The sequence below is a fragment of the Sus scrofa genome, chromosome 4, assembly GCF_054392235.1.
Source record: "Sus scrofa isolate SSC_HxYL_T2T_F1_AM1 chromosome 4, Sscrofa_HxYL_maternal_Yorkshire_Landrace_v2.0, whole genome shotgun sequence".
Classification (NCBI taxonomy): domain Eukaryota; kingdom Metazoa; phylum Chordata; class Mammalia; order Artiodactyla; family Suidae; genus Sus; species Sus scrofa.
The window spans coordinates 109,938,325-109,963,102 of NC_139386.1; the positions used below are offsets into that span (position 1 = coordinate 109,938,325).

General features: G+C 42.9%; 1 protein-coding gene and 1 long non-coding RNA gene across 17 annotated transcripts in view; one reads left to right on the forward strand and one right to left on the reverse strand.

Annotated features, from left to right (window-relative positions):
* Positions 1-24,778, reverse strand: part of SLC22A15 (solute carrier family 22 member 15) — a 255,205-nt gene that overhangs the window by 97,548 nt on the left and 132,879 nt on the right. The gene's annotated exons all lie outside the window — the stretch shown is intronic.
* Positions 1-24,778, forward strand: part of LOC102165975 (uncharacterized) — a 43,357-nt gene that overhangs the window by 5,898 nt on the left and 12,681 nt on the right. For 7 of the 10 annotated variants that reach the window (XR_014844440.1, XR_014844434.1, XR_303164.4 and 4 more), the window contains exons 3-4: positions 3,375-3,466; positions 8,074-8,299. This is a non-coding gene — a long non-coding RNA (uncharacterized LOC102165975). Of the gene's footprint in view, positions 1-3,374; positions 3,467-8,073; positions 8,893-21,075; positions 21,186-24,778 lie in introns of those variants that run through there. The other 3 variants (XR_014844437.1, XR_014844439.1, XR_001308433.3) reach the window with 3 other exon arrangements.

Sequence of the window (24,778 nt, forward strand, 5' to 3'; positions counted from 1 at the left end):
ACAACTGTCATTCAAAAACCACCCTGAAGTGGGTGAAAGCACTAAATTAAAGATGAAGAAACTGGCTATTTCCATGTCTCAGACCTTAGCAATAAAACAAAAGAGTATGAATAGAGTTAGGTCTAAAATTCAGGAGGTTGCAGCAGGGAGAGATGAAATATGGGGGAAATGAGCCATTAATTATGTTTGAATTTAGATAGTAGAGTATTTTGCTTGCTAAGAGTCCGATTTTACATGTTGTCCCAAGAGGCACTGAGCTTAGATAATAGGACATTCATTTAATTCAACAAATTCATTCCTGAGTGCCCAACTTTAATGAAAATGTCAGAGTTGTTGTTGCTGTGACTGCTGCTTGCTGCTGCTATTTCTTACATGGGAGAATTCTACAACAAGGGAATACAGACTGAAATGATGAATTTGCTGTGATCATGGGGGTCGATCTGTTGAGGCTGTGCTTCAGTAGGATGGATAAAAGTTTGCCCTATCCAAGGACAAATGCCTCACAGTTCCCCAGAATGAAGATAGGGATGCTGTTGCAATTGCCTGAACCACTTGAGCTGGTTGAGTATTACACAAAGATGTTGACAACCCGCATATCCAGAGTCTTAACTCCAGCTGCGCTTTCTACATTAAAACCAGCAAGCTCCACCACCTTAGGAAAATAGGAAGCTGAAGTAGATTTCAGAGAATTAAGTTGGGTCCACTGGATCAGTCTCAGAAAGGAGAAATCACCAATCCCAAAACCATTCTGGAAATTGTTAAGTATGAGGATTCATTCAACAAATGCTTGCTGAGCAATGACTCTGTCCTGGGCACATTGTGCTAAGAATGAGGAATACAGGGTTAAACCAGCAAAGCCTCTCCCTCTCCCTAGTGGCATTTGCCTTCCAGCGAAGACTTTCTTGGCTGCAATACTGGGTTGGTTGGGTGGGGTGGGAGCAAGGAGGAGGGAGAGGAACTGTTAACCCTGGAAATTGCATACTTGCCTTACTATCTGATCGTGAAATAGACCCCAAATCAAAACAGAAGAATGTGAACCAAGCAGATGATAAAGAAGGATAGACTCCATTATGTGTTCTGCAGTCTGAAGGCTCTAGTCCCCGTGTGTATCTGCCTTAGGAGGAATTAGCCAAATCTTGTTATCTTGTAAAAGTCACTCAGTAGAAAGTTACGTGAACACAGACATTCACAAAGAGAATTTGCATGATTTTCAGAATCAAGTTAATCCCCAATTTACTCCCATACAGCTATTTGAGCCAGAGTATCAGTGATAAAAACCCACCTTCAGCAGTTTTCACTTGAATGAGAAGAGTATCTTATGCTCAGCCAAACAGAGCAAATCAAATCCTCCTGTTCCTTATCTGTCCCAGCACAAGATTTGGAATATTCTTTGTTTCATTTTCCATTCCTACCAGCCTGGGATTCTTCCTTCACCTTTTTTCATAAAGAATTTTTTTTTTTCCAATTTGCCACTAGTCTTCTTTTTATTTTAACTGAGGAATAGTTGAGCTACAATGTTATGTTAGTTTCTGGTGTATACTAAAGTGATTTGCTGGTACATCTCTCTCTCTCTCTCTCTCTCTCTCTCTCTCTATATATATATATATATATACATTCTATATATATATATACATTCTATATATATATATATATACATTCTATATATATATACATTCTATATATATATATACATTCTATATATATATATATATACATTCTATATATATATATACATTCTATATATATATATATATATATATACACACATTCTTTTTTTTTTTTTTTTTTTGTCTTTTCAGAGCTGCACCCGCAGCATGTGGAGGTTCCCAGGCTAGGGGTCGAATCGGAGCTACAGCTGCTGGCCTACACCACAGCCACAGCAACGCCAGATCCGAGCCACGGCAATGCCGGAATCTCAACCCACTAAGCCAGGCCAGGAATTGAACCCGCAGCCTCATGGTTCCTAGTCGGATTCATTTCTGCTGCACCACGATGAGAACTCCTACATTCTTTTTCAGATTCTTTTCCATTATAGGCTATTCCAAGTTATTGGACATAGCTCTCTGTACTATACAGTGGGTCCTTGTTGTTTATCTAGTTTATATAAAGTAGCATGTATCTGTTCATCCAAAACTCCTAATTTATCCCTCTGCCCCCTTTCCCCTTCGATAACCATGCATTTGTTCTCTTTGTCTGTGAGTCAGTTTCTGTTTTGTAAATAAGTTCACTTGTGCCATATTTTAGATTCCACATGTAAGTGATATCATATGGTATTTGTCTTTCTGTCTGACCTACTTCACTTAGTATGATAATCTCTAGGTCCTTCCAGATGCTGCTGCAAATGGCCTTATTTCATTCTTTTTTCCTTCACATTTTTTTTTTAGTCACAGGACCTTTGGCAAACTGAATGCAAGTTAATGACTCATCTCAGGAAAATGAGGGTCCTGGAAAGGGTGCCCTCGTCCATACACATTTCACATGCCATTTTTAAGAAATCACTGAGTCTAATCCCCACATTCTAAGAATGTTAAATTAAGGCTACAGGGGATTAGATATTATGTTTAAGAGGATTCGGAGACTTACTGAAAGTCACATAGCTGGTTGGCACAGCAGTACATAAAACAAAGTTCTCCAAAGTTTTTGGGTTTTGTTTTTATTTTTTGGTTGTTGTTTTTATTTTTTTATGTTTTATTTATTTTTTACTATCTGAGGCCACTCTCTGGCTTAGGCTCCATCTCTGAACCTTTTCTTCTTATCTGGAAATATTAATATGGAACATTATCTTTGTACCACATTTTCACTCTGATTCCTTCGTAAACAGAGTGTGTCCCCCGTCCATGATTTTTAAGAACAGGGCTTCAGCTGAATAGAGCCCTCCCTCCCTGTCTCCCAAGCCAGAAACTCTAGGTGGGCGTATATAATAACTCAGCGACGTGACTGCCATCGCAAACGCGTGCAGGAGGAGTTCTCCTCTGTTGTGTTTGAAGCCGGAGAATGGAATAGCATTGTCGCTTTCCTTTGTGGATTACTCCTTACTCAACAGCCATTCTGCTTTTGACCTGAAAAACTGGGCCACGGAGATCCTGCACCATCAGGCGTCTTTCTTATTGGGCTGTGAAAGTCTGGCATATGGCTAATTACAATTTACACCTCCTTAAGTGCCCTAACAATCCACTAAAGGATGTTTTGTCTCTTTGGTTTACTGTTCAGAGCAGTTTTTGCAGACAAAGCAGTAAACAGTTCCTTTGGAGGTACTTGTTAATTTCAAATGATATTGCAAGAAGACGATCTGCTGTCTGGGTTCTTAATGATATATTCTCGGCCTGGTCTGTTACATGACTGTGTTCCTAATGATGTGTCATTGCCATTGACAGCGTCCCGGTGACCGGGTTGCCCTTGCTTCACCATCTTCTTCCCGAGGTGGAGACATGAGACATGCCCGTTGAGGATAAAATGAAGAACTAAAGTAAGTGAAAGATAATGAGATTTTAGGAGCGCCATATCTATGGCATAAAATAAATTAAGATAACTGATCATGAAGGTGTTTGAATAAAGATATTTGAGTCATTTTGTGTTGATGTTTTTATCATTGCTCTTTTCAGCTGTGTGTTCGTGAGATAAAAACACACTCGTTGCAAGGCGATGGGGTGTCTCTCGAAATAACATATAAACGAAAGTTATTGCTTCAAGCTGAAAGTTTAATTTGTTGGATATCAACATACACGCTGATAACTAGACATCACTTAAGCAGAGAAGGTTTCTTTTCAGGAAAGTGGTTTGCACGGGGAGATATTCTTGTGGAGGTGTTTTATTTGAAGCTGGGGGTAGAGCGTAAGGGTGGATTTAGTCCTGGGGCTCCCTTCTGGCCCTGCCAACAGGTGACCAGCTGGCACCAAATAGAAGCATGACAGCTCAGTGGCCTCCACTGAGACTCACATTTCTCTTTTCCTTCATCCAGGGAATAGCTAAAAACACAATTTCTAATTTCCTTACTGGCACAGACTGTGCAGAAATAAGGTTTCAGTTAAAGAGCATAAAAACATGCCCAATCATTTATAACTTTAAAGTTTAAGCTTGGTACTAGTGTTTTAGGAATTAAGTGATCTATGAACTTTGGAAAAGCTGATAATATGGGAGATTTCAAATTTGAAAGTTCAGCTTTGAGATCAGTGTTTAAGGGATGAAGACCTTACAGGAGACCTGTACCCCCCTAATGGGAATACAGGCTCAGTAACTAAGAATCTAGCCTTTCTCCTGTCACCCTAATTGCTTCATGTGACGCCAGCTTGGCATAGCTCTGATAAAAGACGCTTACCAATCTATTAGATGAGCTCCTGAACTGTAACAATTTCCTTTGAATTAATTAATTTTTTACTTCAATCATACCTTTCAAAGACCATTAAAGCTCCCAAAGGATGATTAAAAGAAGCGGCGAAAAGATAATATGGCCACAATTTTGAGAGTTCTGCCACAATAAGGCTCAAGACCTTAGGTTCAGATGGCCCAACAGGGAGGTGGACCCGAGACAGCATTGCTCAGGGCACACAGACCTGGTCACCCCTTCAGCCCTGGCCAGCTGCTCTGTGCTCACAGGTCAGGAAGTCCTGTACCTTCTACAGTGTCACTTCAAGGCAGAAGTGCATCTTGAATTCTATCACAATCCCACCTCCCTCCTTCTCCAGCCCCTGTCAAGGTCACTTTAAACTTCCTTTAAAAATTATATATGATATGGTCCCAAAATCCATTTAAAAATACTTCCATACAGGGAAAAAAGTACAGAGTCCTTTTAAGTACAAAGTTACATGAAACAAAATTGTTTACAGAAAAGAGGCCAAAGAGCTGGTTATAGCATTTCTTGGTGAGAGGGTGGTGCTTACTGACAAAGAAATCTTGATATGATTGCTGTATTTTCTTTTTTTATATCTTCACCTCTCACTATGGTCATATTTTCCTTTAAATGCATGAATGGGCATATTTCTAATAACTATTTTGAAGTCCTTTTTTTCTAATTTTTGGGTTTTTTTGTTGTTTGTTTTCTTTTGGTTTTGGTTGCAATCTCAGCGTGTGGAAGTTCCTGGGCCAGGGGTCGAACCTGTGCCACAGTTTCGGGCTGCACTACAGCTGTGGCAACGCCAGATCCTTAACCCACTTTCCCACATGGGGAACTTCCTATTTTGAAGTCCTTGACTGCTAATCTGCTAGTTCTTTTATCTCTTCTTTTCTGGGTTTGTTTCTCTTGACTGATTTTTCTCCTTGTTGTAAGTCCCAATTTCTTGCTTCTTATACATAGCGTTTTTGTTTTTTTTTTTAATATTGAAGTATAGTTGATTTACAATGCTTCAGGTGTACAGCAAAGTAATTCAATTATATATATTCCTAAATATATTCTTATATCCTATATTATATGTATATTATATTCTGTATTACATATAGAATATATGCATAATAATATATAATACATATTTCTTTTTCAGATTCTTTTCCACTATACGATATTAATAGATACTCGATATAGTTCCCAGTGCTATATACAGTGGGTCCTTGTTGGTTACCTATTTTACATATAGGAGTATGTGTCTGTTATTCCCAAACTCCTAATTTAGCCCTACCCCTTCCCCCTTTGGTAACCATAGTTTGTTTTCTAGGTCTGTTCTGTGAGTCCTTTTCTGTTTTTTAAATAAATTCATTTGCATCATTTTTAAAAATTCTACATATAAGTAATATCATATGATATCTGACTTCACTTAGCATCATTCTTTTTTATGGTTGTGTAGTATTCCATTATGTGCACATATATGTGTGTGTGTCTGTGTATACTACATCTCTCTTTGTGGGATGATCTCTTCACCCTCACCTTGCTCTTTACAAGGTGAGTCCTTATACAACACAAGTGCCACACCCTAAGGGAGGTCAGCTCTGTTATTCACTGTCACCGTACTCTGTCTCTGTCACAGCATTTAACCACAGTTGGTCCTTTTAAGCATTTATATGTTTACTTGCTTTAGTCCATCTCCTTTACTCATCTATAAATGAAGGCAGGGACCACGTCTGCCTTGTTCACTCTATTCTGCCAGGGTCAAACACAGTGCCTAGGGCATAGCTGGTCCTCAATAAGTATGTGTTGAATAAATGAATTACTATTTATAATAAACCATGATAGTTATATTTATTATACCATATGTGGTTTCACAAGGAAAATTGGGATCGTTTTGGTTAATATTATGGAGGTTTAGCAAGTCATACACAAAAGTACATCTGAAGTTGCACCTGGATGTGTTGCTACTCTCGGGGTAGAGGATATTAGGAGAGGGTGTGCAAGGAAGAACAAGGGGATGGAGACTCCAAGGATGGAGAGTGTGATAAAAGCTAAGGAAGGTGTGTGGGGAAGGGGGAACAAATGCCACTTAAAACACTTAACCCTTTGATGTGTATTCTCCCACGACTTTTATCTTGGAGATTTCTATTTTCCATGCATGAGGCCTATAAAAACTAATGTGATTGAAAGGAAAAAAATTTGGCCTCTAAGTTAATTTTATGACATCACCAGGGTCCTATATGAGGGTCCTATTGTTGCCATTATACATTGCCACAAATAGAATGGCTGGAAATAGAAGTTTACTGTCTTACAGTCCTGGAGGCCAGCAGTGAGCCTTATGGGACTAAAATCCAGGTGTCAGCAGGGCTTGGTTCCTTCTCAAGGCTCCAGGGGAGAATGTGTTCCCTGTGCCTCCCGGCTTCTGTGGCTGCCTGCATTCCTTGGCTCGTGTTACATCCCTCCAGTTTCTGCTTCTGTGTCGCGTTGCCTTCTCTTCTGTAATCAGATCTCCCTCTTCTTTTCTCTTATACTTGTGACTATATTTAGGGCCTGCCTGGATAATGCAGGATAATCTTCCTATGTCAGGATCCTTACTTAAGCACACCTGCAAAGCCCCTTTTGCAACATAATGGAGTATTTCCAGCCTCCGGGGATTAGGGTGTTTGTATCTTTCCGGCCATTACTCGGCCTACCATGGGTCCATTTCAAAACTGAATTTCTGTCATGTCATCTCTTTAAAAAAGCAAGTGCTAGAATTCCCATTGCAGCTCAGCAGAAACGAGGCTGACTAGTATCCATGCAGTATTGCTGTGAGCTGTGGTGTAGGTCGCAGACATGGCTCAGATATTGCATTGCTGTGGCTGTGGTGTAGGCCTGCAGCTGTAACTCCCATTTGACCCTTGGCCTGGGAACGTTTGTATGCTGCATGTGGGACCCTAAAAAGACCAGAAAAAAAAAAAAGTGCTTTATTTTTTTGTATTGGGTATGGTTTGTTTTTAGTTTTTATTTTTTGGCCTTTTGTCTTTTTAGGCCCACACCCTCAGCATATGGAGGTTCCCAGGCTAGGGGTCTAATCGGAGCTATTGCCACCAGCCTACGCCAGAGCCACAGCAACGCCAGATCCGAGATGCATCTGCGACCTACACTGCAACTCACAGCAACGCCGGATCCTTAACCCGCTGATCGAGGCCAGGGATCAAACCCTCAACCTCATGTACAAGTTGGATTTGTTTCCATTGCGCCACGACAGGAACTCCTGTTTTTAGAATTCTAACAGGTTCTTGGTAACTGCTCTTTTCTGCAGGGCACTGGCAATTTTCACGGCTAACCAAACTCAGCTCTGAATGCAGTGCCTCTCATTTCTCACAGGCCAACGCTTTGTTTCTAAGAAAAAGAAATAATATCCTAAGCCAACAAAACACTTCAGTTTTGTTCTATGTCGGGGGTTTCTTTTGCAAGACACCTCCAGTGACACTGAACTTAAATAAATATCTGATTAAAGGTTCGTTTTAGAGATGACAGAGGAAAAAAAAACTTCCAGAGATTTCTGTTAGGAAAAATCCTGAGCAACCTATGTTTTAACATGTTTCTACTCTTCACAGTTCTAGTCCTGCCAATTTAGGAAGTAGAAATTCATTGTAAGACTTTTGTGTTTTTCTGCTTTGACTCTGCGGTACTGGTCAACTTCCATGGAGTTTGCCCTTTAGACTATTATTTCATAATAATACCTGAAAACCTGCTAAACTGCATCTCCCCAGGTTAAATCCAGCTTCTGTCGGAAAGGACTTTAAATGACTGCACCCTGAAGGCACATAATTCGAGAGCATGAGTGCAGGGCCTGGAGCTGCTCTTTGAGGGAGACCTTGGTCTTCGGCCAGGACCACATGCAGGCAAGAAGCTATTGCTGGAAAGAACCCCGGCCTTCTCAGCTCGGATGCCTTGGACGTGGGTTGGTCACTTCCAGCCCCATGCTGTGCTGTCCAGGTAGAAATATATACAAGCACTGTATTTAAATATGTAATGAACATTTTTATTTATTTATTTATTTTGATAGGCAAGAAACAGATTTATTAGGATAGGATGCTTGTTAGAGATGCAAGTGGGTAGGTAAGGAAGCTCTATCCATAATTAACATTTTTAGCAGGCATGTTAAGAACAGCCAAAAAAGTGAGATTAGTGTTAATGATGTAGTTCACTTAATCCAGTAGACCCAAGATAGTGTCATTAACACAAATCAGTAAAATTGATAATTATTGAGAGATTTTACATTCTTTTAAAAAAAATGTTCCTATTAAATCTTGATTCTGGTGTATCATTACACCTCCAGCACATCTCAGTTTGAACCAGTCCTGTTTCCAGTGCTTAGTGGCCACATGTGGCTTATGGCTACTGTATGGGTTATAGGTCCTTTTGGGGGATTAACAAAACGACTTAGTCAATAGCGGTCCTTTGCCATCATGGATGCATTTTTTTAGTCCTTTATATACTTTCTGGTTTTGTTGTATTTTTGCTTTTTAGTTTTCTTGTTAGCTATAAATCTTTGCTTTTTTTTCTTTAAATAAATCTTTGGGGTTTTTTTTGTTGTTGTTTTTTTTTTTTTTTTTTTTGGTTTTTAGGGCCTCGTTTGAGGCATATGGAGGTTCCCAGACTAGGGGTCAAGTCAGAGTTACAGCTTCTGGCCGACCCCACAGCCAGAGCAATGCAGGATCCGAGCCATGTCTGCGACCTACACCACAGCTCATAGCAACACCGGATCCTTAACCCACTGAGCAAGGCCAGGGATCAAACACGCAACCTCGTGGTTACTAGTCGGATTCATTTCCACTGCACCACCGTGGGAACGCCAATAAATTTTCATTTTTAAAGATTTAAAAAATCTTTGTTTTTCTTCAAGGAGAAACAAGAACTTTCTCTTTGGGGCTGAAACTCAGAGGATAACCCATGTATGCAACATGAGATAAGGTGATTTGTATTCCCCTGGTTAGCTTCACAGGTGCTCTCCGAGCCCTTCATAAAAGATCTCCTCCACCTCCCAGAATGTGACCTTGGCCTGAAAGATGCTCATGGGAAATGGTGATGGAACCACCTCACAAGTGCTCTAGCAAAGCCCACGTGCCTCCCAGGACAGCATAACACCTTCTCTGCACAAGGTCAGGGGCAGATTTTGGAATAGATTTGTTCCCTTATATCTGGGACTCCTCTGTTTCTGCCTAAGGAAATAGCCCTGAACTGGGACTCAGGAAAGCTGGCTTTCTCAGCTAGTTGGGAGACCTTGGGTAATTCTAATTCTCTGCGCCTCAAGGCACTCATTAGTAAAATGATGAAGTCAGAATAGATCAGTGGTTTTCTTACAGAAGCCGTGAACTCCCTTTCCAAGCAAAACTTTACCAATCCCAACACATTAAACAGATGCAAGTGGGGCTGCTCTGAGAGCAGTCAGGGCAGGGAGCTGGAGGAGAAGCAGGGGCAGGATGGACCAGAGCCCCACTGCCTCAGCCTGCCTTTTGCATCTGAGGCACAGTTTAAAAACCTGAATAGAGGGTCTCCACCACAGCTTTCAGCATTCAACATTCTAATTCTCTGTTATTTTCCATTGCACCATATTAGCCAGTGCTCTTGGTTAACAAGCTATAGAGTAAGAACAAAGTGGGTGGCAGATCATTTGCAGGAAGTTCAAGGCTGGCTTTAGGATTTGCATCCATTCTAAGTACTTTCTATGTATTTTCCCTTTGGAGCCCTGCTACCCTATCCCATAGCATATCGAACACGTAATTTTCATTTGGAAAGACAACTTTTTTCAGGTCTCAAGTATTTGTGAAAGTCCTTAAAAAACTTACAGGCTGAAGGTATGGTACCTCCTTTTTTTTTTTTTTAGGAACAAAAGCTCAAATTTATTAGTAATCACAGAAATGCAGTTAAGGAGTTCCCGTTGTGTGCAGCGGGAAGGAATCTGACTAGTGTCCATGAGGGTGTGGGTTCAATCCTGGCCTTGCTAAGTGGGTCAGGGATCTGGTGTTGCTGTGAGCTGTGGTGTAGGTCACAGACGAGGCTCAGATCCCATGTTGCTGTGGCTGTGGTTTAGGCTGTCAGCAGCAGCTCCAATTCAACCCCTAGACTGGAAACTTCCATATGCCACGAGTACAGCCCTAAAGGTACGGTACCTTCTGTGCCTGCTGGATAAATAACACAGAGGAAGTTATGTCAGTGTCATGTTGCCAGAGGCCCAGGTTTCTTTATTTCCAGTGATGCAACATGATAGAGCAGAAGTGGCCACAGTGTACAGCTCTCCGTTTCCTTCTCTAGCCTCAAAGAATTCCTAACTTGCAACTAGAATATAAAAAGAGCCAGAGTAGGATATCAAAACCATGAGCCAATGAATGAAGGGCAATGTGAGCTATGAAAAAAACTGCAATAGAACTGAAGCTCAGTAAATATGAAAATATCTGATCTGGGAGTTCCTGTTGTAGCTCAGCAGTTAACGAACCATAATGACACAGGTTCGATCCCTGGCCTTGCTCAGTGGGTTAAGGATCCGGCGAGGCCGTGAGCTGTGGTGTAGGTCACAGATGCAGCTTGGATCCTGCACTGCCCTGGGTATGGTGGAGGCTGGCAGCTCCAGCTTCAGTTTGACCCCTAGCCTGGGAACGTCTGTATGCCACAGGTGCAGCCCTAAAAAGACTATATATATATAGATATATCTATATACATGGAAAATATCTGATCTGAACCTGAGTATTTCAGGGGATGTGACTATCGACATAATAATGTGTGACTTTGATATTACTGAGTGAAAAAGATACCTAATTATATTATTACACCTATAATATATTAGATGACAATATATTAGATGATGAACTTTTTAGTGTCTAGAAACTTGTTCCATTTTTTCATTTTTTAAAAATTTTCTTGAAGTATGCTTGATTTACAGTGCTGTGACAACTTCTGCAGGCGATGAACTTCTGTTATTTTGTTTTGTTTTTCTAATATGCTAATATGACTGCCTGTTAGTAACAGTGTTATTTAAGTGTAGGCAACATTTTGTTTTGTAGCCTTATCAGAGAATGCAATATTCTTTTTTTGCTTTTTAGGACCGTACCTGAGGCATATGGAAGCTCCCAGGTGAGGGGTCAAATTGGAGCTGCAGCTGTACCACCACCATGGCAACACCAGATCTTAAACACATCTGTGATTGACGCCACTGCTGGTGGCAAGGCCAGAACCTTAACTCACTGAGTAAGGCCAGGGATCAAACCTTCATCCTTGCAGAGACAACATTGGGTCCTTAACCTGATGAGCCCTAAAAAGACTATATAGGGAAGAAGGGCTGGAACTCCTTCTTCTTTTTTTTTTTTTAATTTGGCTATACCCACAGCATGTTGAAGTTCCCAAGACAGTGACTGAACCTGAGCCAGAGCAGTGACCCAAGCCACTGTGGTGACAATGCCAGATATTTAACCTGCTGTGCCAGGAAGAGACCCCTGAAAATAAAATAATCTACTTGAACAAAGAACAAATTAACCCTTTTCTTAAGCCCATATAGATGCTGCATTTAACTAAGGCTTGTAGTGATTTCTTGATATTTTTCCGGAAGGTCACTTCTCTCAAAGCATTCACTGCTTAAAGATCGTCAAGCCGTGAATGGGGGAAAGTTTCCTTTTCCCGACAAGATGGCAAACCATTTTGTCCCTCCGTCTCAGCCCTAGGGGTGCCAGGGAAGTGAGAGAGAAGTTGATGAACTGGCCAAACTCTCAAACAGCAAAATCAAGAGAGACACAAAAGCAAACAAACTAACAGAGAGAGAGAAGGCAAGAGAGCAAGAGCAAGGGGGAGGGGGGGAATGAACATAAGAAAAGATCTCTAAAATTTTAGGGAAATTACTGGAAGAATTAAAAATAGAATGTATGGGAGGTCCTGTCATGGCACAGAGGAAACAAATCTGACTAGCATCCATGAGGACGCAGGTTGGATCCCCGGCCTCGCCCAGTGGGTTAAGGATCTGGTGTTGCCGTGACTTGTGGTGTAGGCTACAGACTCGGCTCAGATCTGGCCTGGCTGTGGTTGTGGTGTAGGCTGGCAGCTATAGCTCCTATCGACCCCTAGCCTAGGAACCTCCATGAGCTGCCAACGCAACCCTAAAAAAAAAAAGGAAAAAAAAGTATAACTTTTGGACTCATTATTATGGTTTCCATCGCTGCTGAAATTCCTTCCTGCTTCGTGTCCTCCTTCCCATTACATGCTTTAGCATATGAATCAGAGTTATTGAAAGTCTGGTCTGCTCATTTGAACATCTAGAATAGATTCTCTGCTTGCTTTGTGTTTTGGCACTGTTTTTTTCCTCTTGATTTTTACATGTCCTGTAACTTTTTAATGGATGCTGCACATTGTGTGTAGAAGAACAGTTGAGACTGAGATAAATAGTATTTATGTCCAGAAATAGTGTACTTCTTTTCCTGACCAGCCATATCTATACATGGAGGGTTAAATCAGTCTAGTAGGGAACGGAACCGAGTGTACCACAGGACTTCTCCTAAACATAGATGATAAAAAGATGATGAGTTGGGAGAAAATATTTCCAATATCCAATATTAGCAAGTGCTACAGACCGAGAATGTACAAGGAACAACTTCAAATCTACAACAACAGCAAGACAGGATACCCTGAAAAACAGTCAAAATATACATCTAGACAATTCTCTGAAAAGATATAGGAGAGGCTAACAAGTATATGAAGACATGCTCAATCTCACTCTCCACAGAAGTGAAAATTAAAATACTACGTTCACCAGATTGGCAAAATTTTAAACATTCGGATGACACGGGGCGTTGATTGACAAAGGTGAGGAGAAACAAGAGTCCTCCCAGGTTACTAGCAAATACAGAAACTTGTGAGTAGGTCCAACATTCAGTGAATTTAAGCAAGTAAGCCATTCTTTTGGTTTGTCTTTTTTAAGGGCTGCTCCTGCGGCATATGGAGGTTCCCAGACTAGGGATCAAATTGGAGCTGTAGGAGTTCCCGTCGTGGCGCAGCGGTTAGCGAATCTGACTAGGAACCATGAGGTTGCGGGTTTGATCCCTGCCTTTGCTCAGTGGGTTAAGGATCCGGCATTGCCCTGAGCTGTGGAGTAGGTTGCAGATGCGGCTCGTATCCTGCATTTCTGTGGCTCTGGTGTAGGCTGGCGGCTACAGCTCCGATTCAACCCCTAGCCTGGGAACCTCCATGTGCCGCAGGAGTGGCCCAAGAAATGGTAAAAAGACCAAAAAAAAAAAAAAAAAAATTGGAGCTATAGCTACCGGCCTACACCACAGCCACAGCAACGCAGGATACGAGCCGCCGCGTCTGCGACCTACACCACAGCTCATGGCAATGCCGGATCCTTAATCTATTAATCGAGGCCAGGTATTGAACCCTTAGCCTCATGGATACTAGTCAGGTTCATTACCGTCGAGTCATGATGGGAACTCCCAAGTAACCAAGTATACATATTCTTTGAGTGTACGTGTCTGGGAACCGAACTCTTGCACAGGCCCAAAGAACAGCATTGCCCAGCATGTACTAGGTGCTCAAAAAATGCACATCGAGTGAAAGTCTGAACGTGTCCATCACAACACTGTTTTTGCTAAGTGGAGTTGAGGCAACCAGTCATCCATTGTTAGAAGCACAGGAAACTAACACGTATGTGAAGCGTGGCTGTGACAATAGCTAACCTTGGTCAAATTCTTGTCGTGTGCCAGGCAGCCTTTTAAATGCTTTATGTGTGTCAACATAATTGCCCTCACAACATTGCTGTAAGGTATTTATTTTACACAGAAGAGTTTAAGTCAGATCAACCAGGAGGTCATGCAAATAAGATGACAACGTGGGTTGGAACCCTGACATCTGGCTCCAGCAGCCAAGCGCTGAACCACCTGTGGCGAGGGGCTGCCTGCCTTCGGTCCTGTGTGTCTCTACCGGAGACCTTCCCTGAGCTGGGACCATTCTCACCTTTCCCAGCCTGTCGTTTCTGTCACGGGCCCTCTTCTCCTGCCTAAGGGGAGACTGTACTCTGCCCAGCAGACAGGAGCAGACATTAACTAGGATCCAAATGATCCCCCTGCCCCGCCCCATATAGTTAGTGAAGGGTGTCCCCCAGGCCTTTGAAATTTTTTTTTTTTTTTTTTTAGAACTGAACCTGCAGCATATGGAAGTTCCCAGGCTAGGGGTCCAGAGCTGCAGCTGTCAGCCGACACCACAGCCACAGCCACACCAGTTCTGAGCCACATCTGTGACCTATGCTGCAGCTTTCGGCAACACCAGATCCTTAACCCACTGAGCAAAGCCAGGGATCAAAGTATGTCGGGTTCTTCACCCATTGAGCCCCAATCCGCTTTCAAATCTTTTAAGGTCCTGAAATGAGGAGCTGGGACCTCAAGCAACCTCCTTTCTGGTCTTTTCAAAAAAAAAATTTTTATTACAGTTGATTTACAATGTTTTGTCAATTTCTGCTATTCTCCTTCATAGTCTTAAGACTCATTTTTCAAATGACCTGAGACAATATGGTGACTCTCTCCTCCAAGTCCCTTCCCCCTGTGGCCCTAATGGGATCTTTCGGATGTCTTCTCTGTGGAGCTTTGCACATGCCAGGAGTCTTGGGCCATGGGAATGACAGTCATCATGTTAGGCTGTAAGGTAGTGAGGCCCTCAGAGGTGACTTAGGTCTGCAAGGGTATTTTTATCTACTCTAAAGACCCCAGACTACTAAACTTTGAAACTGTCTTATTCCTATACGATTTTCTATGTTCTCCTTCTTTAGTCCTCTTTTCATCACTTGTCAGTGACTTTCTCCCTTCGTAGGCCATCAGATGACCCAGCTGAGTAGACATTTGCCTAAAGAAGATGTCATTAGGTCCTGAGCCCAACACCAAAGAGCTCTGTGTCTGAACTCGGTAGAAACGACTTTGAAGTTCATGTTCATACACTGACTGATTGCATCATTCAGTGCCACACGCTATGTCCTGCATCTTACTCCATTCTCACGAGTACCCTGAGGACTGGGGAAGAGTGTCCCTGTGATGCAGTAACTGGCGTTCAAGGACAGGAAGGCCCTTCCAAGGGTCAAATAGTTAAAAGCTTGCAGAGCTGGGATTCAGCTAAGGTCTTTTGGCACAACTGCTTCAAAGTCTTTGTTGTTGTTGTTGTTGTTGTTACGGATTTCCATCCTCCAAATTGCCAGTTAATTAACCTCAACTTAAATGGTGCATTTCCATATTTTCTTTTCTTTTTTTTTCCTGTAAAAAACAAGTTACCTATAATTCGAAACACTTTCTCTAAAATATTCTGTAGCCTAGTAAAGATGAATTAGCAAGTGGAAATTTCCTGCAAGGAAACAAATTCCCTTTATAACCAGAAACACAATTCAGTTCTTTTTAAGCAAAGCTCTGTTCCTTCGAGGAGGAGGCGTCTCCTTTCCTTGGAGCATGTGCGTTTACTGATGTAGCAAACACTTGCAGCATATCCTGGACCCGTTGTAGATATTAACTCAGTCCTACAGTTGAAACTAATATCATCCGCATCTGACAATGAGGAGACTGAGGCTCAGAGAGTTCTATCCATTTGTAAGGAACACAGGCAAGACTTGAACCCTAGAAGTTTGTGTCAAGAGGGCAGGGGCGTGGGCACTGCACTACGGTCTTTTGCTAACTCATATTTCATGCTCTGCTAAGCAAATTAAAACAACAGCGTAGAAGAGGCTAGAGAAACAGGGAGGAGCCTGGAAGACTCTTCTCTGTGGATTGGCTGAAGGAGCTTTGAAAGCCAAACAGCCTAAGATGAAACCATCTTCAGTGCCTCCATCAGCTGGGCTGTTCCAGGGGATCAGTATCATGTGCTCAGAAAGGGAGAGGGACCCTCAGTCTTTGTTAACTGACACGGCTTTGGTCGGAAGCAAATTAGTGTGAAGGAGAAATGTGGGGGTTAGATGATACAGCAAAGTGTCGCTCAGCTCTTTTTTTTTTTTCCCCCTTATTTATTTGCCTCTGAAACCTGTAGAAAGTCCCAGGCCGGGGATCAAACTCACACCACAGCAATGACAATGCCAGATCCTTAACCGGCTGAAACCACCAGGGAACTCCCACTCTGGGTTTTCTCACTCAAACCACCTGCCTGTCATTTTAGAGGAAGGATTCAAGTGTCCAGAGTACCTTGGACTTACATAGAGCAGGTAGCAGGTTGTTGAATCAGAGAAAGAAAATCTTTTTTTTTTTTTTTTTGTCTTTTTATCTTTTGAGGGCTGCACCCGTGGCATATGGAGGTTCCCAGGCTAGGGGTCGAATCGGAGCTGTAGCCCCCGGCCTACACCAGAGCCAAAGCAACATGGGATCCGAGCCGCGTCTGCAACCTACACCACAGCTCACGGCAACAGTGGATCCTTAACCCACTGAGAAAGGCCAGGGATCGAACTGGCAACCTCATGGTTTCTATTCGGATTCATTTCCACGGCACCACGATGGGAACTCCAAGGAAATCTTAAAAAAAAAAAAAAAAGAAAAAGAAATAGAAAATCTTTTGTAAAGAAGTGGATTGATGTGTTTGGTTCATAGTCAAGAAATGGAAAGAGGAAAAGAAAGAATTTCTTGTTCCTTCTGCTTTCAGAATTTATGAGATGAATAATGCTCTCAGTTCTGACTTTATCCACAGAGGGGAACAGAGAGGTTATAAAAGCCCAGGTCTCAGCACAGCATAATCAAATTTTCTCACTCAGAGTCTGGTTTTTATGTTTGCGGGGTCCCCCAACTTCTCACTTTCCATTTCACTTTTCTCTTAGTTCCAGCTTTTGGATTTGTTAGGTCACAAGAGGGATAAAACTAAAAAGATGAGAGATAAATTAGTTCATAAACTTCCTTTTTAAAGGTTGATGACAAAGTTTCAAACAGGCCCATGCAATTGTAAGGAACAGAGATCCACCAAAGTTTCCAGGGAAATTCAGAAAATCCCAGAAGCCCCAGGGCCAGGTTTCTTTCACAGCATCTCTGCTTCTTTCCTCTGCCTCCCCTTAGCTCGTCCCCTTTCTTTCCCTCTCTCTCTGAATATCTCTGTGTCTGTGTCCACATACTCTTCTTCTTCCCACCAACCAACTTCCTTGTCCTCTATTTTACAGAGCATAGACTTTGCCTCCTCATGACATTAGCTTTAGGGTGGTATTTTATTTTATTTTATTTTTTGTTCTTGTTGTTGTCTTTTCTCTCTTTTCTAGGGCCGCTCCCGCGGCATATGGAGGTTCCCAGGCTAGGGGTCGAATCGGAGCTGTAGCCGCCAGCCTACGCCAGAGCCACAGCAACGCAGGATCCGAGCCACGTCTGCAACCCACACCACAGCTCATGGCAACGCCGGATCGTTAACCCACTGAGCAAGGCCAGGGATCGAACCCGCAACCTCATGGTTCCTAGTCGGATTCAGTAACCACTGCGCCACGACGGGAACTCCTCGGGTGATATTTTAAGCAGTTTGACATCAGAGCATCCTTCTTCCTTCAGCTGCATGGCTAAATCACGCAATCTCTCTGGTTCCCAGTTCCCAGTTTCCAGGAGAGCTATTGGAATGGCCCATCTTTTCAAGATTGGCTGCCTAAGCCACAGGCTAGTCTACAAACTGGTGACCTTTGGGCACGTTGTCCACGGCCCATCAGCAATTCGTATAAAAAGTGTCAGCTTCAGCTACAGGGGCTGGGAGGAGGTGGCACTTTCTCTCAGAGGGCGTGTGGGTGGACAAGCACCATAAATGAGTCCAGGGCAAGGCAGGTGAAGTTCAGTTAAAATGACTTCATTGCCCGGAGACACACTTTACAGGTCACCTCAGCATTTGTGCCCCTGACCTTACTCTACATTAAAAAGTGATCAATGTCTTTGTGGTCCTTCCAGAACAAAATCCTTTGGATGCACTCCAAGATAGATGCTTTTGATATTAACTTTGACTCTGGAGGTGTGGTAGGGTCAAGTCTGTCACGTTCATTTCTGACAGCCTAAGAAAATGAACGTCATGACCTGGAACACTGGAGAAACCCAGTCAGGTAGACAGGGGTCATTTGTCCCCTGTGTGACCAAGCTTCAAACCAGCTGCCTCATCTGCAAAACACAGACAACCAGTAATGGCTTCCTCTCGGGAAGATGTGAGAATTGAATCCATACTAAAGTATTTTCAGAGCACCTGGCTCCTCTGAAGTTCTCGATAAATGGTATTTGTGAGCGGCTCTATCCCTTTTCCCAGGATACCTTTCAGGACTTGTATGACCTGAATTTTACTGAGGGAAGGCTATTAAAACAATGCAGAGATTTGGTATATATGGCTTACATTCTAGTAACAGTATACTTTCTCTCTGGCCATCTTTTGAAACCCTCTGAGAACCCCCAAAAGAGAGCAACAACAGAGAGAGAGAAAACCTCATGTTCAATGAACCAATGCAACAGCCAGGCTATCCATCAGATTTCTTAACCACAAACAAGGAAAGTCGATTCTTGCAAATCTAAATAGACAAGAAAGATCTATTGAAGAGGTATTTTGAAGCTCATTGACTCACTGGAAAAGCTGGAAAGTCAGGGTCAGAAAATGACCAGGAACAAATGGAAGTGAGATAGAGTCACACCAAGATCACACCAACGGGAACTGCCTACACCTTAGGGGTCACTCTGGATGCTGGGCCTTCTATGGGTTTGGACAAATGTAAAATGATAGCATCATTGTACCATACAGAGTGTTTTCACTGCCCTACAAATCCTCTGCGCTCTGCCTCTTCATCCCTGGCTCTTTGCCTCCCTCATTCCCTCCCTCTGGGCTCTGCAGCAGCCACTTTGGCACCATGTGGGGACACATTACCAAGCAGCTGAAGAGGAAGGAATGAGGGGTTGGAGAGCCAGGCTTTTGGAGGACACTGCTGGGCCACTAACTCCACCCTGAGATTTCCTTCCTTCAGACTTTCCACGATTTAGGCTGTTACGACTTAGGTCACTTTGAAATGTATTGCTGCAGTAGTCATTTAAGGCCAAATGCACCTTAACTGATATATCCCCCTTAAATAGTTGAGCTCAAAAGCCCTGACTGCATCAGAACACATCCCCCCGCCCCCCACCGTTGCCTGTTCCTTTGACATGAGGAATCCATGAATGGCCAGGTGACAGACTCAGCTTTAAATTCAGTGGGACTACTGCTTTATCCCCCACGCTGTTCCTCCCTTAGATTATATATCCTCTGTGTCAGCAGGGCCCTGAGCTATGGGGAACGTAAGCAGAGTTTCCTAAGTGGGAGTGAGGCATAACTCCTACTTCCACCTTCTTGATTCCCAGATAGGTAGATTCTTTTTTTTTTCATTTTTTATTTAAAAATTTTTAATTGCAGTATAGTGGATTTATGTGTCAAGCATGCGGCAAAGTGATTCAGTTATACATACGTATATCCATTCGTTTGCATTATAGGTTATTATAAGTCATTGAATATAGTTCCCTGAGGTACACTCTTTCTATGACAGAAATGGTACCATAAGTTGTCCATTGGTTCAGAGAATAAAGTTTACCTCCTAGGACCATGCTGCAACCTCTCCTGCTTTGCTTCTAGTGAGGCTCCATCCTAAGCCTTTGGTGAACTGTTCTCCTCTATTGGAGGCAGTGTACAGTGCTGGTTACCATCTGGATTCAAAGCTCAGTCCCCCCTTCACTAACAGATTGACCAGAGGCAGTTTATTAACCATTCTTGCTTCAGTGTCCTCTTGTTAGGGATTGATATAATAATGGTAATTATCTCAGGAAGCTGTTACAAGGGTGAAATGAGCTGGCATATGTGAGGTTCTTAGACCAGTGCCTGGCATGTAAATGTTAGTTGTCATTAGTATTCTCTAAGGCCAGCTGCTTCAGGATAATAGGGAATAAATCCTGCGAATCCCACTGCTTTCCTTCAATGGAGTTCCTTGGTCAGAACCAGGGCTGTGTGGGATGCCCTGGCAATGAGTTGGGTGCCATTATGTCCACCGAAAACTAGGAGTTAGAAGCATGGTGGGCACGGAAAACATGTCTCAACCTAGAGCACAGATCTACTCCAGGGAGGACAAAGTTCTGCCTTCCCACATGAAGGCAAGAGTCCAGTGTTACCAGAGGTTGGCCAGGCCCCTAAGGAAGATGGTACCGTATTAGGATCCCAAGTTGGTTAACACAGAGCAAGTTAGGCACTCAGAAATGGCAAAAGCCAACATCAGAACAGAAGAGAAGTCTCCGATGTTAAGTCTAGCAAAATTCTTGACTTTACCATCATGACCAGTGATGGTTGTTCATGAGCCTTTTGAACAAGCCTGGGGGTACCTGGGGGAGAAGGGTGACAATTCATAGAGTAGGTGATCTCCTCTCCATGCTTAAAATCTTTCTCTTCTGGGTAGACATGTACATGAGACACTGATAGTCTCACATTTCTAGACTACTCTCAGGGGTCCTCCACCTACCGCTCCAAACCTTCTTGCAATCAACCCTCCAATCTTGTGCCTTCCCTGTCCCCTGAGCATCCAACCAAAGGATCAGCTACTGCTTATGAAAAAGAATAGAGTCTAACTTCAGGCCATCTCTCCTAAGAAAAGGACACTAGTGTCCCCGTCAAAGTTCACTTTCCAGAGTTCATTTTCTCTCCTGACTGTCCCTCAGAGCCACCCTGAGCAGGGGCTGTAATCCTGTGCCATCCACTTCTACTGGTATCACTAAATCACACAGAGCCATCTCTAAACAAGGCTTGCTTTTCCTCTCTCCTGACCTAAGACCATAGGAATGGAGCAAAGAAGATCAGCCATGGAGAAGGACCTGCTCGTGTGACTATTACATCTCGAGGGCCTGTCCAGCCTGTGCTCTATGTTACACCACTTCTGCCGGATGATACAGAGCTCCTGGGCATGCCCAACACTATGGCCAGGGCAGCTCTCATCCTTCCTGGCCTCAGTAGCAGGCCCAGTTGCTCATTAAGAATCATGTAAGTTAAAGTGCATCCATTTAATAAAAAGAGAAGGATCCCTTAAACTGGGTGGAGCAGGTATTGGTAAACTTTTCCTGTAAAGAGCTTGATGGCAAATGTTTTGGGCTTTGGGGGCCATACAGCTTTGACATGGTAGTGTTAAATTAGCCACCCATAATGCATAAGCACACGAGCATTTACACTCATTCATGTGGCCACTGAAATATGGATCTCATGCAGTTTTCATGTCATAAAGTCTTCTTCTCAGCCATTTAAAACTGTAGGAGTTCTCATTGTGGCTCAGCAGAAACAAACCCAACTAGTATCCATGAGGATGCAGGTTCTATCCCTGGCCCTGCTCGGTTGGTTAAGGATCTGGCATTGCTGTGAGCTGTGGTGTAGGTCACAGACTCAGCTTGGATCTGGCGTTGCTGTGGCTGTGGCTGTGGCTGGCAGCTATAGCTCCAATTTGACCCCTAGCCTGGAAACTTCCATATGCTGCAGGTGTGGCCCTAAAAAAAAAAAAAAAAAAAAATGTAAAAACCATTCTTAGCTTGAAGGCCATACCAAACAAGCAGAGGGATGGATTTGGCCTGTGGACCAGAGTCTGCCCCCCACTGGTGTAGAATATTATGTCTTACGGAAGGATTTTGTATGTCTGAATGTGCCTCATTCATTTCAGAGATCAACTCACCAAGGCAGGTAGGGAGGAAAGTCTTAGTCCCATTCGACAGAACAGGGGAAAGTCTCAGGAGGTCCTGAGGATCACAGTCAATGAGTAGAGATTAGATTGACCCTTGTCTCCAGAATTCAGCTACTTGATTATGATACCTTTTTCCCAAGGAGACACTAACCCTTAGGATAAAGTTTGGAAAAAGCTATCATCTCTTGGCTGTGTGTTCCCACGGAAGGGACTGCTCCCACAGGTGAAGCAAGACCTCTCATAGCTGGGACTTGCTAGTACTTCCTCTATCTGACGTTCAGAAATGATTTGTATTCGCTGCGAGGAGGACTGTGGGAGAGAGAAATATGTCTGCCGATGCTCTGCGGCCCAGAAACTCAACCTCAGGAAGCAGGTCCCTGGGGACTGGAACCTCCTCTGAAAAGTGCTTATTATGGAAGCCCCGTCCTATGGCCAGCACACCCCATCTTGGGGCCACGTGGCCTCTGTTTGCTTTTCAATCTATTATGTGTCCCAGAGGCCCAGTACGAGGAAGAAAGAAAGAGAGAGAAAACAAGAGAAAGTGAGCTGCAAAGTATGGGTTTGTGCCTTACCCATACTGTAGAAACCAGAAGTTCTTTGGTACGAGGCCTACATGTTGTACCTCCACATTGACGGCAGGCCCCTGGTAATGTTCCCATGTTTTAGTTTGTTTTGTTTTCGCCTCTTTCTAGTCTTTTCTTCCTTCCTTTCTTTCCCTCCTTCCTTCTCTCTATTTTTCTTTCTTCCTTCCTTCCTTCCCTCCTTTTTTGCCACACCTGCATGATGTGGAAGTCCCGGGAACAGGGATCAAACCCACACCGCAGCAGAGATCCAAGCCACAGCAGGGACAATGCTGGATTCTTACGTCACTATGCCACCAGGAAACTCCTCTGGTATTCTTGTTCTTCGTTTTTTAAAGTCTTATTGAGGTATGGTTGGTTGACAGTGTTGTGGTCATTTCTGCTGTACAACTGATTCAGTTATACACATACACATATTCATTCTTTTTCAGACTCTTTCCCCATACAGATTATCAGAGAATATTGAGTAGAGTTCCCTGTGCTATACAGCAAATCCCCTTTAGCCAATTGTCCATATATCACAGTGTGCATATGCATGGCCCCAAATTTGAATACCAACTTCTTCTTGGACATGGACTTCTGAGTCATAGAAAATAGTATGATATTCATTCAACTGGGAAGTTATTTTACATTCAGAGTTAACTATTTATTTAAAAACAAAACACTAAAAAGACTAATGTATACATATAAATGTATATATAATGTATACATAATGTATACTAATGTATACATATAAATGTATATATAATGTATAATGTAGATACTATGGTATAATTATTCCCAGGTAGAACACAATTCGAAGATATATAAGGACTCGGGTATGGGTATAGGGACTGTCTTAGTCTGCTAAGGTTGCTATAACCAAATACCAGAGCCACGTGGTTTAAACACCAGATATTTATTTCTAACAGATCTGGAGGCTGAGAAGTCCCAAACCAAGGTGCCAGGCTTTTTGGTTTCTGGGAAGGACTTTTTGCCTGGCTTGCAGATGGCCCTCTTCTTTCTATGTCCTCACATAACTTCTTCTTTTGTAGCTGGGGAGAGGGAGAAGAAGAGGAAGAAGAAGAGAAAGGGGGAGAGGGAGAGGAAGAATGAGGGAGGGAGAGAGAAAGAGAGAGGAGGGAGAGGGAGAGTAAACCCACGCTCTCCAGTGTCCTTCTTATAAGGGCACTAATCCCATTGGACCAGGGCCCCACACCTGTGATGTCATCTCATTACCCCCCAAAGCCCACATCTCTAAATACCATCACACTGCAGGGGTTAGGACTTCAACATATGAACGTGACAGGGGGTGGGGACGGCACTCATAAGCACTCCATCCATAACAGATACAATTTCAATAATATTTATAAAGTTTCCTCTTTTCTCAAACTTAGGGGGGAAAGGCATCCATACAGTCATTGACTTCTGGTTATTTCAATAATTTTTGAGCACCTACTATGTGCCATACCAGTGCTCTTTCAGGGCCTGAAAGCCTTGGGACTCATGGAGCTCCCTGCAGCCCAGAGTAAACATCCTTTACTGCCTTTCTCCCTGGCTCTCATTATCACTTATTCCTTTTCATGCATAGTTATTAAAGAAATTCCCCAAGGGGTTTTTTTTAAATACTTTCTTCTTAGATCTCCACCTTTCTTTTAATGTGGCTCAGCCAACGGAAAACAACAACTGCTCTGTGCACCCCATGCTTCCCAGTGTGACATCTCAGTGACTCTGTGCTTGCAATTATTTTTTACCTCCTCAAAGGAGAGGGCCTCTCTGCCCACAGGTACTATCCTTGGCTGTTTGGTGTTTAATAATTAATTGCTTGGATTTATAATTTTTCTCCGTATCCATTCGAGCCAGCATCTACTTCACTTAGAAGATTGATTCAGATCTTTTACTGGCCATACTTTTTTCCCCAAAAAATAAATTTTAAACCCACAACTACATAACAGTAAAAAATTGTGTTGAAAACAAAAATATAAAGTGGTTTCCCAGAACCACCATCACCTTGCTAGGAAGAGGGTCAGAAACTCTGTAGCTCTGGGAGGATGACGAAGAGGGTTGTTTCAGTCCTCATGCACCAATGTGAAGAGGAGCCTATGTGTCCACACCACATACACAGTCCCTCTGAGCTCACAAGCCTCTGGTAGTGGTTCCCAGTCCTGGTGTCATGGCACAGTGATGGGCAGAAGCAGTTGTGAGTCATGTGCTTGTTACTTACATGACTTTTAATTATGCAAACAATTG